The 6,748-nt window shown below is 37.3% G+C and overlaps 2 pseudogenes; one reads left to right on the top strand and one right to left on the bottom strand.

The window, feature by feature from the left end:
• Window positions 1-711: 711 nt before the first annotated feature.
• LOC145052517 (aldehyde oxidase GLOX pseudogene) lies at window positions 712-2,760 on the top strand (annotated as a pseudogene).
• Window positions 2,761-4,164: 1,404 nt separating this feature from the next.
• On the bottom strand, window positions 4,165-6,193 carry LOC145052518 (aldehyde oxidase GLOX1 pseudogene; annotated as a pseudogene).
• Between the last annotated feature and the right edge of the window lie 555 nt (window positions 6,194-6,748).

Below are 6,748 nucleotides of genomic sequence, written 5' to 3' on the forward strand. Positions count from 1 at the left end.
ATTTCTAAAAATGGATGTTATACACCAAAACTCCATTACGGAGACAATATATAAACTTTTTATCTATTTATCTAGGTCTTTATTTGTTTTTTCTGTTTTTACTTTGCAAATGTACTAACACACTAGTTTTTTTATCTACTGGTTTTTATTGGTTTTCAGTGTTTGGTGTTTAGTTGTATTTTTTTTTTTTTTTTCAAATTTCAACTTCAAAGTTTCAATTAATTATTAGGTTTGTTTGGTGAACTGTTGTTAATTATGTGGTTTATTGTTCATTATGCATTGGTTATTAATTATGCATTGGTGTCAGTTATTTGGTTTATTGCTCACTTTTCAATGGTTTAATTATGCTCAAGTTTTTTAAGACCATCAACACAGTTATTGTTATTGTTTCGTACAATAGGTAAATTATTAAAATTTCTTTGTTCATTGTTCGGTAGAGTAGGACTTATTGTCTAATATTGATTTGTTAATTGCAAGTTCTATGGATTGTTTATTTTCTTAACCTCTAGTTAATCTCGTAATTAAGAAATTTATTGAACTTTTTTACCTTTTTGTCTTTAGACGCGTTTGATTGTGCTTTGGCTAGTAACTGTGCACAAAAACGAGTATGAGGGTGTATTATTGGAGGCGGAGGCTTGCCTTCAAGTGGCCGAAGTTTAATAAGGTTGCCGATGTCAGAAATTATTTGAGTGATTGCCAATTTCGCTAGACCACAGGACCATTTCTATGTAATATACTCTTCCTTTTATTAACTCTTTTTGTCGTATATATAATTTGGATACACCAGTTCATCGATGAATGTAGTCTGTTTTTTACTTTCTATATATATACCCCAAACATACAAGGTTGAAGGTCCCCACCATGGCTTCAGCTTCATTCATTATCCTTTCAGCTTCTTTCGCCTACTACCTGTTCTTTGCCACTATATTGTATCCTACGGTTGTCGGCGCGCTCGGCGGAAGTTGGTTCCTCCTCCACCCAACCATCGGCATCACCGCCATGCACATGCAGCTTCTCCCCAGCGACCGTGTCATTGTTTTCGACCGGACTGACTTTGGTGCCTCCAACATCTCCCTTCCAGACGGAAAATGCCGAGAGGATCAGTATGATTACATTTTGAAGAACGACTGTACAGCTCATTCTATCGAATACGATGTCGCTTCCAATTCCATTCGTCCCCTCATGGTCCTCACCGACGTTTGGTGTTCCTCCGGTGCTTTAATGCCAGACGGCAGCCTCATTCAGACCGGCGGGTTCAATGACGGTGATCATGTCATTAGAGTTTTTAATAACTCATGTAGTTCGTGCGAGTGGGAAGAGATAAAATCCGGCTTATTTCGCCGGAGATGGTACGCTACTAATCATATATTACCGGACGGCCGGCAGATTGTTATTGGTGGTCGCCGGCAATATAACTACGAGTTCTTCCCAAAAGCTATGGCGTCAGAGAAAGCTTATAGTCTGCCGTTTTTAGTACAGACAAATGATGCGAACATCGAGAATAATTTATACCCTTTTGTGTTTCTTAACACCGATGGCCATTTGTTTGTTTTTGCAAATAATCGTGCTATTTTATTTGATTACTCTCGGAATCAAGTTCTGAAAACATACCCTGAAATACCCGGCGGCGATCCAAGAAACTATCCAAGCACGGGCTCCGCCGTTCTACTACCTTTGTGTATCGTCAATGCCACCGTAGCGTCGGCGGAGATTTTAATATGTGGGGGTGCACCTAAAGGAGCATTTATGAATGCTGTAAATGGGAAATTTGATGGAGCGTTGAATAGTTGTGGCAGGATTAAAATATCCGATTCGGATCCAAAATGGGCCATGGAAACCATGCCTTTGGGTCGGGTCATGGGTGACATGTTATTACTACCGAATGGTGATGTTTTGATCATCAATGGCGGGTCAAACGGGACCGCCGGGTGGGAGTACGGGCGAAACCCGGTTTTCAGTCCTGTAATTTACCGGCATTATAACCCGATTAATTCTCGTTTTGAAGTTCAAAACCCGAGCACTATACCCCGAATGTACCATTCGACTGCTATTCTGCTTCGAGACGGGAGAATTTTAGTTGGCGGAAGTAACCCCCATACATTTTATAATTTCACAAATGTACTTTACCCTACTGAATTAAGCCTAGAGGCGTTTTCACCCTCGTATTTGAATCAAGGTTCATCTGGGTCACGTCCAAAAATAATTTCACCCGTGACCCAGACAAGAATTCAATACAGACAATTGATAAATGTTCGGTTCACAGTTCAAAACAAGGTGGACCCGAACATGATATCGGTGACACTGGTGGCACCTTCATTTAACACACATTCATTTTCGATGAACCAAAGGCTCTTGGTGCTTGATGTCGGCAAAACTACAAAGGTGGTCGGAAACTGGACATATGAAGTTAACATGACGGCACCACCCTCCGGTAACATTGCACCGGCGGGGTATTATTTGCTATTTGTGGTGAATCACGATATCCCAAGCGAAGGCATTTGGGTTGTGATTCAGTGAGCCATGATGAATAAGGGATAATACACGTCTGTTCAGGCATGGTCTAGACGGTGGACAACCCAAGCGGTCGCCCTGGGTCATGTCTCTAAGGGGCTCAAAATTCCTAGAATATATGGTATATATAGAGAGAAAAAAAAATCAACTTATTTAAAAATGCTAGGAAAATTATTTTTCTTGAAATTAATTGTTTGTAATGTCGTAGCAATGTTTTTTGCTTTTTAATATTAATAATGAATTTTATAACGATTTGTCTATTTTCAATTTTAAGGGCCTATTTTTTTTTTGTCATTGGCCCACTATATCTTTGGACCGGCTTTTAATATGCATAGTGGCCATACAAAATTAATTTATTAACTAGATAGGGTTTACTTTCTTTTAACACTTGTATTTGTAACATCTTTTTTAAGAAAATGTTTAGATTGGTAATTTTTTTACTAACTACCATTTGTTTTAGTTTACAAATTTATAAGTTTTGGAACACAATGCCAAAAAACAGCTATATGTCACGGTTTACATCTAAATCAGACAAAAAGTCAAATTGGGGTATTGGAGTGGAGTGTGGGTACATGTAACATGGGTCAGAAGGTTAAATCATTCACGTGAGATTCCTTGCCAATCAATCCAATTCCAAGTTGCCAAAAGACATTTGTCTGCTTCAAACTTCAAACTTCTTTCCTTTCATCCATAAAAATAAGGTTAGGTTTCATTTAAGAAATTTTGTAAACAATAATCAAAGTGTTGTTATTTTCTTTTCAGAATTATTGGAGTGTGCTTGCCTTCAATTTGAGAAACTACACGGGAAAAAAACACTTTGTAAAATTACACATTTTTATTGTTAGTGGTTAGAGGTAGTTAATTAGAGTGAGTTATGGTTGTTAAAATGTAAATCAGCCATAGTTAATTTTATGTTTGTTTTCTTAACCATAGTTAACTATATATTTTTTTAATATAATGACAATGTATACATACTCTAATCTATTTCCGAAATACTTCGAATGATACAAGTGAGTTAGAAATCATCTGGTATAACCGAGTAATTTATGCAAAATGTTACATTGTCGATTTACAATTAATATAGATATATAAATTTTTCTATTGTATATTGGAAAATATTATTTATTAAAAGATTTCAATCTAACCAACATGTCATTACAGACAGGAAAATGATTGATTGTTTGATTTTATAGTAACCAAGTTGGTAGAGGCGGACAAAGAATTGGTGTCAAAAAATACGCTTTCTATAGGACACCAGGTTTAACGAATCCCTAACTGGAATTTGTTAATGCTTAACTTTCTTTGAGTAACTGGCTTTTAATAAAACTAATTTATTGTTGAAGAACAATCATATCGAACCATTGAAGATTGTTGAGCGATTATAAACCATAGTTTCAATGACATGGTAAATTTAATGTTGTCAACAATTTTAAAATAATTAATAGAGTAAAACTGAAATTTGGTTATTGAATAAAATTATTCTAGAGTTGAGGCTAGCCATTTGGCTAATAAAATGTGAGATAAAATTATTAACAAGGAAGTTCTAAGTTATATTCTATGCATGTACTAACTCGCATTTAAAAGAAGAATAAAAATCATTCTAATAAACATGACATGCCAAAGGTACAAGGTTCAATCAATGCCACATCAACAAAATGTATATAATTTCGTAACAATGAAATTAAAATAAATAATAATATAAAATAAAATTCAAAGTTAATGATTAAACCGTCTTAAAACATTTAAAAATGTCTGAATGAAACAATATGTATAGTATTTACTTACATTTTCTCATTTCAAAAAATTTATTAGTTTAACGTAAGCCTTAGAGTTATCTTAACAATCAACCTTACGAATGTTTTGTCACTCCAAGTGAACCCAAATGCCTTCACTTGGGATGCCTTGGTGTACCACAAAAAGAAGGTAATAACCCACCGGTGATACATTGCCGGTAGGTGGTGCCGTCACAACCACCTCATAGTAGGATGTTCCGATGATCTTCGTGGTGTTTCCTCCACCAAGAACCAACAACCTTTGATTCATGGAAAATGAATGTGTGTTAAACGATGGTGCCACCATTGTCACCAAGACTAAGTTCATGTCCACCTGGTCATGGACTGTGAACTGTATAACCATCTGTTCCCCATACTCAAACTGTGTACGGAAAACAGACGCAAGTATTTCCGGACGAAGTCCGGATGAACTTGGATCTAGATAAGAAGGGGAAAATGCCTCCAACCTTAATTCAGTAGGATAAAGCACATTTGTGAAAGTATATTTTTCATGAGGATTACTACCACCTACAATAACCCGACCATCTCGAACCAAAACCGCAGTCGAATGGTACATTCTTGGTATAATGCTCGGGTTTTGCACCTCAAAACGGTACCCGATTGAGTTGTCAGGTTTGTATATTACCGGTTCAAGAACTGGGTTTCGCCCATGTTCCCAACCCGCGGTCCCACTTGATCCACCATTGATGACCAAAACGTCACCGTTTGGAAGCAACAACATGTCACCCATGACCCGGCCCATAGGCATGGTCTCCATGACCCATTGAGGATTCGGGTCGGATATCATAATTCTCCCACATGTATCCAATGCTCCATCGAATTTCCCATGTTTAGCATTAGTATAAGCTCCTTTCGGTGCACCACCGCACACCAAAACTTCAACCACAGCTACAATATCTTGTACTATCCGCATTGGAAGTAGTACTGCAGAGCCGGAGCTGGGGTAGTTCCTCGGGTCGCCACCAGGTATTTCCGGGTAAGTCTTGACAACTTTGTTATCGGTGTAATTAAATAAAATCGCATGGGTATTCGCAAAGATGAACAAATTTCCATCGGTATGAAGAAATACAAATGGGTATAAGTTATTCTCAATCCACCGATCATATGTTTGAACTAGAAACGGCAAGCTTTGAGCTTTCTCCGACGGTGAGGTTTTCGGGAAGAATTCGTAGTTAAATTGCCGGCGACCACCAATAACAATCTGTCGGCCGTCTGGTAATATATGACTGGTGGCGTACCATCTTCTTTGAATCAACCCAGATGGCATCTCTTCCCAATCGCACTTATCACAAGATCTATAAACTCTTACGGCATGATCACCATCATTATATCCGCCAATCTGGACTAAGCTGCCATTGGAGTCTAGAGCTCCGGAGGAACACCAAACATCAGTGAGAACCATGAGGGGGCGAAGGGTGTTGGAGGAGACGTCGTATTCAACTGAGTGTGCGGTGCAGTCGAGCTTCAACACCATGTCGTTTTGGTCAAAGCGGCATTTTCCGGCGGGGAGGGAGATATTTGAGGAGCCAAAGTCTGTGCGATCAAAGATTACGATACGGTCGTTAGGAAGGAGCTGCATGTGCATGGCGGAGATGCCAATGGTTGGGAGGAGGAGGGTCCAGTAGCTGGCGGCGGCAGGGCACGCCGGTGGGGCATAGTGGAGGAGGAGAAGGCCGAAGAGGAGGTGATAGTATACGTGGGAGGTGGAAATAATCATGAATTTTGAATGTGTTTTGTGATCCTATTGGTGATCGGAGGTGGGGTGCAGGTGGAGATACCGGAAATTAATGGGAGGTGTTGGCAGCTATAAAAATGGTTCATTTGGATTTAGATCAATTATTGATTTTCCAACTATAAAAATGGTTCATGTTATATCTGAATTCATGAATATGAGAATTAACATAACATTGAATTTATGCAATCCGATTTTAGTTATATTATGTAAAGATTATATCTGATACTTTATTGGTAACAGGTTTTATAAAGCTTTAAGATAGACAAAGAAACTAAATTTTAAAATAGTCTAATTAAGTAATAATAATTTGAGATATTGACTAATTAAGTAATAATAATTTTTGAAATCATGCTATATTAGTCCCTACACAATCCTTGATTACATATTTTGATGTTTCGCAATACTTTTTGTGAGCGTATCATATTTGTTAAGGAAATTTGCTTCTATATATAAAAAAGAATAACTGAAACACTTTAGTGCTTTACTATGCGTTCTTGTGCATATTAAATAAAAAAGTATATCCTTGTGAAATTTTAAATTTTAATGAATTATTGTGTTCAAAGCATGAAAGGTGTGTTTCACATTTATGTCATCATGCTTCAACTTATTATCTTATGATGACGATTTTTTATTTATTAATTTATTTATTTTTTTGTGATATTCGTCTACAAAAATTCTACCTCCTTTTCTAGAAAATTGTGTTTCTCAT

The sequence above is a fragment of the Lactuca serriola genome, chromosome 5 (genome assembly GCF_051521515.1).
Source record: "Lactuca serriola cultivar US96UC23 chromosome 5, Lser_US96UC23_V15, whole genome shotgun sequence".
Lineage (NCBI taxonomy): Eukaryota > Viridiplantae > Streptophyta > Magnoliopsida > Asterales > Asteraceae > Lactuca > Lactuca serriola.